This window comes from Ochotona princeps, chromosome 3 (assembly GCF_030435755.1).
Source record: "Ochotona princeps isolate mOchPri1 chromosome 3, mOchPri1.hap1, whole genome shotgun sequence".
Classification (NCBI taxonomy): domain Eukaryota; kingdom Metazoa; phylum Chordata; class Mammalia; order Lagomorpha; family Ochotonidae; genus Ochotona; species Ochotona princeps.
Window position 1 is genome coordinate 92,968,787 of NC_080834.1, and position 13,001 is coordinate 92,981,787.

The window sequence follows — 13,001 nt, forward strand, 5'->3', positions numbered from 1 at the left end:
GCCCAGGCATGGTAACAATACTAGCTAAACCTCTTGAATCTGTGGGTTGATAGTTTCCATTGAAAGTGGAGAGTTTTTGACAGCTGTAGTAACATTGCCATATCTTTTGCCTCTCTTCCCCCAACGTTGGAATTCTTATTGCTCCACACTGTGGTTGCTGGTTTTCTTTCCATTTTTCTTTTTTCCCGTTTTTTTTTTTTTTTTTAAGATATAATTTCAGGGTGCTATAATTTGTGGTTGATGTTGTTGTTGTTGTTATGGATGTGGCTGTTATGAAATGATGTCAGTCCGAAAAACAGTAATATTATTTCAACCCCAAACAGCCTTATCTCATGCAATAAGATACTGTGAAATAACCAATGAACCAAAAATCGATATGAGTAAGATTGCCTATGATCTACATCAAAGAATTGTAAAACCTAATGTACTTGTAAGGCCCCATGATACTTGGAAATGGGGCGGGAGAGCAGAGAAATCTTACATCACCCTAGAAGGTATGAGGAAGAGGGGAAGTATAACCTATTAGGATCATAACTGGTAACTCATAGACAACAGACTCGAATCAGCATTAGACAGTAGCAAAACTACAAAGGCATATGGAGGGAATCAGGAGCAATCCTAACAACCTCTTAACAGGAGGTCATATGCATAGAGCAGGGAGGGGACCCCAGAGTGGAGCAGGCGGACAGGAGGCTTGAATCCCTACCTTGAAGACTCCCAGATCCTCACCAAGGACTATCAGTATGAGCACCGAGGACTACATCCCAACTGCCAAGGAGACCACGGGGAAATGGAGTGCCTTCAGAGGCCAAGAACTCTGAGGTCATCCACCCCCATTTGGATCTACCACATGGGATGGAAGAAGCCCAAATCCTGCCTTGCAGGATCCAAGGTCATCGGAATGACAACCAGGAGCACTGAGCGGTCCACAGAAGAACAGAACAGTAAACTTCCTTCGGGATTAGGGAGAGGAGCTTTCTCTGGTCCTTGCCTGCTTCCAATTTTGGGTCCCCACCCTCTCTCGTAATGACCATCAGGATCGCTCCAAGAAACCCCTCAAAACAAACAAGCAAGCAAGCAAACAAACAAAAAAACTAGGATAGTCAGAGAACAACAAGGAAAGCTTAGAAACAGATAGGAAACGGTCAGCAGGGATGCACTTATAACTCACTGGTGGGACACAAAGGTTAGTTACTCCTAACTGGGGTATTGAAGATTTCTCTGCACATCTCTCCTAAAACTGTTCACCTAAACTGTTGACATATGTCTTGTTAGAATTATAGAGTTAGACCACCCGAAAAACAGCCAGGTTCCGCAAAATCATGCTTCAACGCTATGAACTGCTAAATACTAAAATTAAAATAGACATGAGACAGCTGAATAACAATCTAAGCCATTTTAAGGTGTATAGAACATGGTTGAATATAAACCAAAATTGAAATGTCACTGTAGAAGTCACAGGTTGTGGTTCAGAACTTGCATTCTTTTTTTTTTTTTCTCTCTTTTAACATATTGGTTACTCAATACCATGTCAGCTAGTTCCATAACGTCATAAACTGTTACTGATGTAATGTTGGGGCTTTGAATTGATCGGGATGATACTCTGCCGGCTCTACCTTCAGACCAGAGATGGTCTCCCCAAGAAACCGTTGAACTTATCTGGACAATAAGATGCTGGACTTTATGCTTGGTAGATGCTTGCAATGAAAGAATCTCAACTGACTTTGAACTGTGGTAATGCAACAAGGTGGAGGAATCCACCATGGGGGGTGGGTTGGGGAGGGGTGGGGGGAATCCCAGTGTCTATCAAACTGTGTCACATAATGCAATGTAATCAATTAAAAAAAAAAGAACAACAACAACAACAAAAAATATAATTGGGTTGAAAATCAGTTACAAGGGAAAGGAGGAGGAGAGAGAGAATGTTTTTTCCATCTTCTGGGTCACTCCCCCCCCCCACTCTGCTTCACGTTCCTCCTCTCCCCCTCCCCACCGATGGCTGTAGTGACTAGGGCTGGGCCAGGCTGAAGCTAGGAGCCCAGAACTTCATCTGGGTCTCCCACATGTGTGAGTGGCAGCAATCCAAACACTTGGCCATCTGCTGCTGCTTTCCCTAGATTGTTAGCGGGAAGCTGGATCAGAAGTAGAGCAGACAAGACACTAACAGGTGGTGCCTCCCATGAGATGCCAGTGTTGCACGCAGATAGCATCTTTACTCACTGTGCGACAATGCTGGCCCCATAAGTTCATCATATTTCTTCTGCTGCATTTTCTGTTAATTCTGTGTAGTGCTTTCTTTTTTTTCTTTTGTAAAGATTTACTTATTTATTTGTTATTGCAAAGTCAGCTACATACAGAGAGGAGAGACAGAGAGGAAGATCTTCCGTCCATTGATTCACTCCCCAGGTGACTGCAACAGCCTAAGCTGAGCTGATCTGAAGCCAGGAGCCAGGAACTTTCTCCAGGTCTCCCACTTGGGTGCAGGGTTCCAAGGCCTTGGCTCGTCCTCGACTGTCTTCCAGGCCACAAGTAGGGAGCTGGATGGGAAGCAGGGCTGCCGGGATTAGAACTGGTGACTACGAGGGATCCAGGCATGTGCAAGGCGAGGATCTTTAGCCGTTAGGCTACCACACTGGGACCCAATTTGGTTCTTCATTTTATCTTGCATGTCTTCACTTGTGTTCAATTTTCTTGCTTTTGGAACACAGGAAATAGAATAGCTCTCTTACTTATTTTTAAAATCTAAGATATAGAGAAGGGACAGTCACCTCCCATCTGCTGGCTCACATTTTGGATGCTTGGGAGTTGGGAACTTAAGTGGGTAGCAGGAGCCACTTAGAACTGCCACTGCTGCCTCTCAGGGTATGCAGTTGCAGAAAGTTGGATTTGCAAGTGGAGCTAGAACTTGAACACAGGCGCTCTGAAATGGGATGGGACTTTTCACATGCCATCGTAACTGCTCTGCCAAGTGATATATTGTTAGTTATGGGTCTTTTTTTTTTTTTTTTTCCTTTAAATCCTTTTAGTTTAACTTACTGGAAAAGCAGAGAGACATGCATGTGGAGATCTGATGTCACTGATGTCAGTGGTGAGGGCCAAAGCCAAGACCTAGGGTCTCAGTCCAGTCATTCATGTTGGGAGCAGCTGTTGCCTGCTGTGTGTTAGCAGGAAGCTGGAATCTGGAAGAGAGCCGAGGCCAGAGCGCAGACACTCTACCACGAGCTAGGAGCTTCCTGAGGAGTGGCTTAACATTACAACAAACACCTGGCCCTGAGTCCTTTTCTTTGGACTGAATTTCTCATTATGGGTTATATTTTAAAGATTTGGTTATTTATTTACTTTTGAGGATGCAGAGTAACAGAGAGCGAGCTTCCATCTTGGTTCACTCCCCAAAAGGCTCTGGCTGGAGCTGCATCTGTGCGAAGTTGGAGCTTCTTCAGGTCTCCTGAATGGGTTCAGGGACCCAGTACTTACTTAGGCCATCATCTCCTACTTTTCTAGGTGTATCGGCAGGATCTGGATTGGAAGTGAAGCAGTTGGGATGCAAACTAAAGCCTTTATGGGTTGCTGGTGCTGCAGACAGGATTATGAGGCTGTGCCGCTGTGCTGACCCCCAGATTTTTTTTCTTTTACGTAATTTTTTTAATAATAAATTTATTTCTAATGATGTTTACATAGTTAAGAATGATACTTGTCCATGTGGACCACCAGTTAGGGTGGGGAGGCTAAAGGAATGGGGGAAAGTGGATGAGACAACTTCCTCAAATCTCCTGTTTTCTTCCATTATCTGGGGAAAGTGGGGAGAGGAGAGGGCCACTCTCAGCAGCCCAACCACATCAGTACCCAGGAATAGGGGATGATCACCCAGTGCCATCCCAGGGTTCCCGATGTGAAGCATATTCCAAGGACACTGCTCAAGTGGTTTCAGTAATTCTGACATGCTGTTGATTTCATTGCTGCAAGGTTGAGGAAATCCTTCCAAGGTCCATTGGCTGACATAGTCTACCTTAGTCTCCCCTGGCCCAGATACTTGCTTTTAATGCTTGACCAGCAAACCTGTCCAATTTGTTCTGCTATCTGTGGTACTAGACAACCTGTGCAGGCCTCAGTGAGCTGATTGTCATGACCCTATGTGCATTTGGGCATGCCATCTGCTGCACAGACTTCCACAACCGAGGATACCCAGTTCTGATACTTGCACTCCAGTCAGACCACGCATGCTGTGTATTTTTTCCCTTGGTTTGAGTTCTGAGTCCAGTGATCCAGTTGAGTGGGAAAGCCCCAAAGAAACCTTGCTAGAGGTGAGCCCAAACTTGACTTGTGTGTGTGTCAGCCAGTGTGGGGTCCAGTTCAGTCCTTCACCCATATCAGCCTACACGTACTGGTGGTTGGAGTTGCCTGTTCAGTTCTGTCCGCAGCCCCATCTCAATACAGAAAAACAGTGGATGCTGTTTTCAGTCCATGTCTGCCCTCCACACACTCTGCCCTCACACACACTAGTGGGAACTGCAGCCGAGTTAGAGTGAGTCTCAATAACCCCCATCAGATCCGCCACTAACAGGAGCAGTGGCCCAGCAGGGGAGTCCCCCCAGCCCTCGCTGCCTGGCTTACAACTCTCCCCCTTGTTTTACATGTGGTGGGTGCTGTGGCTCTGTCTGCATGTCTCCACTTACCTCAGCATTCAGCAGCGCATGTTACATCTTGGCCCCGTCTGCTCCAGTTCCAGTTCATGTTGGTAAGTGCTGCGGCTCAGCCCAGCCAGCCCCCAGTTCTGGCTCTAATGTGACCTGGCTGGTGTTGTAGCCCAACCTGGCCTGTGTTGCACCCTGTTCTGGATCTCACATCTGCCAGTGTATGCTATGAACTGGCTCAGGCTGGCCCACCCCCAGACCTGACCCACACATATGCTGGTGGGTATTGTAACATGACCTGGTCTAGGCTGCTTTCAGTTTGGTTCTTGCACTCACTTGTAGGAACTGTGTCCTGGAAGAAGAGTTCCCCAAGCTCTTCTATCAGGTCACCTCCCAGTAGCAGATCTTGTGCATACTGGTGGGTTCTTGGCCCAGCCAGACTTGGCCCACCTCCTGTCCTTGCAGGTAAGGCAGCCCTGCCTGACTAACCTGCATCCATTCTGGCTCTTATTGTTGGGTGTTACATCCCAGCCCAGTCTGGCACCCCTTAGACCTAGCTCTTGCGTGGTTCAGAGGGTGCCGAGACCTTGCCCAGCCTGTCTTACACATGCTCTGGCTCCTGTGAGCATTAACAGGTGCTGGAGTCTAGGCCGGTCTGGCACACCCCAGACTCAGTTCACACCTGTGCTGAGAGATGCTGCAGCCATGCCAGCTCAGTTTGCCGCCCCGATTCCAGCTGTTGCACTCACTGGTGGGAACTGTAGCCCAGCCTGGGCATCCCTTTAGTTCCCTGACCAGGCTGCCAGCCAAGATTTTGCACATGCCCATGGTTGCTGTGGCCCAGTTCGGTGTAACTCATCGCTCAGCTTGGCCTTTGCCATCAGATGCTGCAGCCTGGTCTTGCTGTGTGAGTGCTGCAGTCTAGCCCTGCCCAACCTGCCCCCATCCCTGGCCTTCATGCAAACCAGAAGCCTATCCTGTACCTCGTCTTAGCTCCCACACATGCCAGTGTGCTATGTTTGGCCTAGCCCTACCCAGTCTGTCTCCTCTCCGCCCCCCCATGAGCCAACCCACATCCTGCTGACAAGTGAAGCAGCCCTCTCTGGCCTTACTAGCACCCTGCTGACTCATGCTCACCAGTGGGAGTGGCAGCCCACCAGGGGAATTTCCCAAGTTTACCCACCAGGCCCACTCCCAGTCCCAGATCCTACACGTGCTAACAGGGGTCAGGCAGTGTCGGCCTTTGTGTGTGCTAGTGTATGTTGCGGCCCAGCCCGCCCTGCTCCCAATTCTGCCTGAGAGTGCTACATACTGAACCAGCCTGACCTGTTCCCCAGTCCCTGTACCCATAGCAGTTGATGAGTTCCATGGTCCTGGCATAGATCGGCCTGTTACCCCCCCACCCCCCCCAGCAAGCCACCTGATGTGGCAGTCCTACAAGGGTGAGCCCACAAATTCCCCACAGAATCTGCTCCCAGACCCGGCTCTCGCGCATGCTGGCTTGTGTCATGGTCCAACCTGACATGGAATGTCTCCTGCCCTGGCACTCACAGGTGGGCACTGTGGTGGCACCCAGCCAGGCAGGTCTCCCAGCCATGGCTTTTTTGTGTGCCAGTAAATGGTGGTTGATACCAACAAGTCCATCTCAGACTCCCATGTGGGTGGGTGTATTGATCTGGTCCTAAAATGTCCTCTGTTTCACTCCTGCAAGCCACTAGGCTTCTGCCCCCTTGTTTGTCTACAAGTGCAGTAGCCTTCCACTGAAAATCACTCAGCTGTCACATTATTCCCTCAGCAGGCTTTTCTCCCACACATCTCCAGACCCCTTGAGCAGTCCACATCCCCCAAGCTTGGTCCTCTGGTGGTGTGTCATGCCACCCTGGGGTTTTATCCAGATTCCATGCATGTTTGGGCACTGGTCCCTAGATACCTTCTGCTGACGTGCTAGTGTCTGCCTCCCACATATATTTTAAAAACAACAAGAATAGGCAACAATGCTGGCACACTGGTACAGTTAATACACATTTTGGCATTAACCAGCTTAACCAGGTCCAGGATGCCTGCCAGCTCTTAGCTGCTTTTCTCCCAGCAGTATAATACCTGCCTAGGTACAATGCAACCTAGGCAGTTGCATATAGGTGGGGTTGTGTGTTATTTTTCCTTTATTCTTTTTTATCCCAGATGACTTTCTTTTTTTTATATTTATTTTTTTATATGTACATTTTATTGTTATTGCTGTCATTTTATGATACAGCTCCATATTCCCTTATCCCCTCCCCAATTCCCCTCCCCACCTAGTTCCTCTATATCATTACTAAAGTATAGTTCTTCATACACAGTCATATGTCCATCATTGCGGCCATGGACAATGGCAGAGAGTCCAGAATCCTATTGTCAAGATATAGTAAACAGTTTCATTGTAAGTCCATCTTTGTCTGGAAACAGAAATGCATACCACACTGCATCCTTACATCTGGATGTTAGTCTCCATTTCACAGCTACTGTACATCCCCTTAAATGAAAAGTCATGATACAAAATCAACAATAGAAAGAAAAATAGAAATTTACAATGCCATGAAGTTAAATGACATGTTACTAGATATGACAGTCTCCATTACACAGCTACTATACATCTCCTTAAATGAAGAGCCACAAAACAAAATCAACATCAGGGAGAAAAAAGAAATTAACAACACCAAAAAGTTAAATAACATGCTATTAAATGACTAATGTGTCGCTGAAGAAATGAAAATCAAGAACCATCTTGAAGAAAATGATGCCACTGCATGATCTACGAGTCCCTGAATGATTTAATCAGAAGAAAGTGTTTTGAAGAGATTAAACCAACAGAAGATAACAAAACCCATGCGATATATTTTTCACTGATCTTTGTTGAAGTGTGTCTCCTCCAGACATTAAACAGATAGGTTTTGTTTTTCAATCCAGTCTACTAATCCATGGCGTTTGATTGAGCTTAAGCCATTTACATTCAGAGTTTAATATACATGGGTGTTACTTTGGTCCTGTCATTTTAGGAATGTGTTGTTCATTGGTTTAGGCTTCTGTTGTCATTTTCCTGGGATGTTCTTCCCCTGTTGCCGTTGTTTTTGGTAGGTGCTATTCCTCTTCTCTGTGAGAGAACATCTTGAAGTATCATTTGTAGGGCAGGTTTGGAAGAGGCAAATTCTTTTAGCTTTTCTTGACTGTGGAAGAATTTTATTTCATTTTCAAAGACAAAAGAAAGTTTTGCTGGATAAGTTATCATGGGCCGACAGTTTTTTCTTTTAGAATCTGGAATATGTCACTCCATTCTCTTCTTGCCTGTAGAGTTTCCTGTGAGAGATCTCCTGTGAGTTTAATTGGCATTCCTTTATATGTCAATTGATTTTTTTCACGTGCACATTTAAGGATCTTTTCCTTAGGTTCAATTGAAGAGAGCTTGATTATCATATGTTGTGGTGAAGGTCGCTTTTGATCAAGCCTGTTGGGAATTCTGTGCCCCTCCTGGATCTTGTTTCCCAATTCTTTCTCCAAATTAGGGAAATTTTCCTTTATTATTTTATTAAATACCTTTGCAAACTCAGCTTCTCTTTCTGCACCTTCTGGGACTCCCATAACTCTTATACTTGGCCTCTTAATAGTGTCTTTCAATTCTTGAATACTTTTTTTGGCCTGATCCAGCTCTGCTTCCAGCTTTTTGTTTGCTTCCCCCTGGTGACAGCAAATATTTTCCAATTCTGAGATTCTTTCTTCTGCTTGCTTCATTCTATTTTGGAGACTCTCCACTGTACTTTTAATTTGCTCTACTGTGTTCTTAATTTCTGATATACCAGCCTTGATTTGCTTTGTTGCTTCGTTAAATTCTTTGAACTCTTGCATGAGCTTCTCAGTTTTGATCAGAATCTTTAAAATGAGTCTTAATGGATTCTGTGTCCCCCATTTTCTCGATGTCTTCCTCAGTTAACTCTGAGGTTGGCATAGGGTTTTGCTCCTTTGCAGGGGAGTCTTCAGTAATATTCATTGTGCCTTTGTCTCTTCTTTTGCTCTTGATCATTGTACTTCTGGTTAGCAGTCTTCTCCTTGGGGCAGGTTTCTAAGCTGTGTCACCCACAGGTCTACAATGCGATTTTACTTATTGCGGTTGGTACACAACTTTTTGCTTGCAGCCACTTGTGCCATAACCTCCAGCAAGTTCCAGGTCTGGGTTCTTATGTTAGATTTCCACAGTGGTCTCCACAGCCCCAGCTCTTGGCTCATCACTCACCACCTCCTGTGATACTGTGCTGAGGCTACACTGTTGTCTCTGCAACCTTTCTCCCACTTCCGGTTGGAGCAGGTCCCAGGATTAGAGACTCCAGGTGTCCTCTATAATTGGGTTATTGGTGGCACTGATATTCTCGGAACCTGTTGGACGTTAGGTCTGCGTGCCAGACGGACCTATTTTGGCCGGTACGATGCCACACTCAGTATTATTTTCCTGCGGGACGGCGCAATCCACTGACGTCAGCGAGTTCTCGCGAGCTCAGCACATGCGCAGTTCACTGTTGTTCCCTGCAGTCCTAAAGCTATTGCCACAGTGCACAAAATGGCGCCTGACGTATCACCACTACTGTTCTTGATCTGCTGGCTCTCAGGTCTGAGGGCTACCCAGACCTGCTCTGGGTGGAACCCGTAGAATACCACGTCATTGCAGTTCACCGAGTCAGAAATGAGTTCACTCCCAGCTCAGTGCATGCTCAGTCCTTTCCCTTGCCCTTCCCTCTTATGCAAAATGGTGCCCAATTCACCTCTAAGGGGCTGACTGGGCTATGAAATCCACTCTGTTCTTGCATTGCCCGTCTGAGATCTGCTGCTCTGCTCCTGGTCAAATCAAACGGACCAGCAGGACAGACAGGTCTTTGTCTGGGTTCACCTCCCGAGCTCCCAGTGAAAGTCCCTTCCCACCTGGTTGCTGGTGGAGTTCCGGCTGCTGGTGGTATTCAGATCGCCGTGCTGGAATATCAATCACTGCAATACCACACTTCTGTGTCTGCTGCTTTCCTGTGTCTGTCAGTCTCCAGGTACCCTCTGCTGTTGTTCTGTCCTTTCCTATGTCCTGAAATATGTCCTCTCTGCTTCATACTGATTAAATATTTTTCAGTCCGTTTAAACATGTCCTTACCCTATTCCGCCATCTTAATTCTCCGAGGTGGGTTGTGTGTTATTTTTAAACCTGTTGGACAGGGCTAGAAAAGTTTTGGGGACTAATTTTATCCCCCCACTGAAGCAAAAACCTGTGAATACTCCTGCAGATCCCTTATGATGAATGGAGTTGTCCACTGTAGTTGCTGGGAATAGGTGCTATAAGCTCTGGAGATTTCTAGGCTGTACTACTCCTGGGGGGTTTCTTCCGGGCTCTGGCAGTTGTTTCATACTGATCAGTACCTTGCCGAGTACCTGGGGTGGAGGAGGGGTGGAAGGGTCCATGTTACAGATTTTTGCTCAGTGCCTTCCCAGGCTCCCAGCTTTGTCTCCCTAACTGCAGGAGATGGCTGGACTGTTCCTGGGCTCCCTGCAAGCCTGTCAGCTGGCACAGTTACAGAGCTCCCTCAGTGTGCTGGCCATCTGTCGTCACCTGCTGTTCAGCTTCTTGGGAAACCAATAGATATTGTGTCCATTTCTTCATTATAGTTTTTGATTAAGAAGACAGGTCTGGTTCATGTTACTCTGCCTAGGTAGAAAACAGATGACATGCATTGTCTGGAATAGCTTTGTGATTTGAAATAGTTCATCATCACCAAGAAACACATTTTACGTGGTGGTAATGCAAAAATGAAGGTCAGTGGGCCCGGCGGCGTGGCCTAGCGGCTAAAGTCCTCGCCTTGAAAGCCCCGGGTTCCCATATGGGCGCCAGTTCTAATCCCAGCAGCTCCACTTCCCATCCAGCTCCCTGCTTGTGGCCTGGGAAAGTAGTTGAGGACGGCCCAAGGCTTTGGGACCCTGCACCTGCGAGGGAGACCCGGAAGAGGTTCCAGGTTCCCGGCATCGGATTGGCGCGCACCGGCCCGTTGCGGCTCACTTGGGGAGTGAATCATCGGATGGAAGATCTTCTTCTCTCTCTCCTCCTCTCTGTATATCCGTCTTTCCAATAATAATAAAAAATCTTTAAAAAAAAAATGAAGGTCAGTGCTTGTTATCAAAAATGATACAGTACGAGTAAGTGAATGTTTGGTGATGATCCTGGGATTCATTCCAGAGCCTAAGGAAGAATAACTGACTAAAGATGGTCAGACTGGACTTGGTGTGGTAGCTCAATTGGCTAATCCATCACCTCCAAACACTGGGATCCTCTATGGTGCTGGTTCATGTTCCAGCTGCTCCACTTCCCATCCAGCTCCCTGCCTGTGGCCTGGGTAGACAGAGGAGGATGGCCCAAAGCCTTGGAACCCTGCACTCAAGTGGGAGTCCCGGAAGTAGCTCTTAGCTTCTGGTTTCACATCAGCTCAGCTCCAGCCATTGTGGCCATTTGGGGAGTGAATTAGCAGATGGAAGATCTTTCTGTATCTCCTTCTCTCTGTAAATCTGACTTTCCAATAAAAATAAATCTTTTTATTTTTAATTGAATTTAATAAATAAATAAATCTTAACATTTTAAAAAAATTTGTCAGATTGGTATTTTTAGTGGGTGACTGTCAGGGCAGAGGAATTTTGCCTTACTCCTTGCTGGTGGGCCTTGGTAGGACTGGTCTGGACTCTAGAAACCCAGACAGTGACAACTGACCAGTTCTGCTGAGGAAGAGCTTGGGCTTGTGTTCTCCCCAGCTGCAGGGACAGCCCTTAAAGATCCCGGCGGCCGCAAGTCACCGTGGGTTAATGGATCTTGCAATAGTACAGTGACCTGGAGTAGTATATGCATTAAGGCTGTCAACACTGTCCTAGACCAAGAAGACATTTTGTTCAGTTCCCAGAGAGTTTTGTATGGTAATCTGGCTTGTTGTGGACAGGTTGGACCAGACACCGTTATAAGCTCTCTCATTTTTCAATGTTCTTGAAATCCTGTATTTTTATAGGTGGGGTTTTTTTTTTTTTTTAACTTATTATTGAGAAGATTCAACAGTGTGGTGTCAGATTAAAATTCTGCATTTGGTTTGTGTTTGCTGAATTTGTGTCATGTAAGGAATAGGCACTGGTGTCTTAGCACAGTTTTTTATTCAGTGAATGTTTTTGGTTGCCCACCACGTGTCAAACCTGCTGTGCACTGGATAGATAATTAGGTATCTGTAAGCTGGAAGGAGGGCGGGCCTCGGTCCACCCTGTCCTGCAGGAGTCCTCCACATGTGACACAGCTGCTCTCAAACGTTCATGCTCACTCTTGGGCTCTTGAAAATTACCGTTGATGCTGAAGAGCTTTCGTTCCTTTGACTTGTTTACATATTCTAAGTTAATACTGATATTGTAAATAATTGATTACATTTGAATAATATCCTCCCCCCCTCAAATGCCTCCCAATTTTGGAAAGAAATGTGGCATTGTCTTAAATTTCACGGATCTCTCTGTGGGTTAGTGTCTGATTTGAACTACAAGTAAAAAGGAAGACTTTTGGTGGACTCTGGGTTTTCTGCCCTGGATGAGCCTTTTGGGTGGCCCGGAGGTGTCTCAGGCTTGCTTAATGGGCTTGGCCTCACAATGGATGAGTGCTAGCAAGGAATAACTCAGCTGTAGGGAGGGACTTCTGGTCAAGGATCACTAGTCATGGAGCTAGAAGTTTGCAAGCATTGGTTGGAAAATTATTTCTGAGAGGTTCACTGTCGGTGCTTTGAGCACATTAGTTGTGGGAAGTACTTCAGCTGAAGCACTGAGCTGCTCCCTGAATCTGGGGAACGAACAAAGAAGATCCTGTAGTCATTTTCTCTCAGAACTTAAATTCTGTGTCAAGGTTGATGCTAAATATACGTTAATTATTAAAGTATGCCAAGGTTTATGGCACTAAGTTGTATGGATTCAAGAACTTGCATAGCTTTGGAAATATATTCCCACTAGCGAATACTTCAGCAACTACTCACTTATCAGTTGAACTTCATGTATCAAAAAATCTCCCATGAACAAGTGCCTACCCTTGTTTTTGAGTAATTCAGATTTTATTAAAATATTTTAAGGGGCCAGTGCTATGGTGTAGTAAGCTAAGCCTCCTCCTGCAGTGCCAGTATCCCAAATGATTACACTGTTCACTTCCAGGCTGGCTCCCTGCTGATGTCCTGAAGAAATAGTGAAGGATGACTCAAGTCCTTGGGACCCTGAACCTGCGTGGGGGATCTGGAATAAGCTCCGATCTGCTGGCTCAGGACCAGCTTGCCTCTGCCGTTGTTGCAGCCATTGGGGAATGAGCTAGCA

At 46.3% G+C, this 13,001-nt stretch overlaps 1 protein-coding gene across 4 annotated transcripts in view; it reads left to right on the forward strand.

The window, feature by feature from the left end:
- Positions 1-13,001, forward strand: part of ATP13A3 (ATPase 13A3) — a 90,023-nt gene that overhangs the window by 20,088 nt on the left and 56,934 nt on the right. The window lies entirely within an intron of this gene.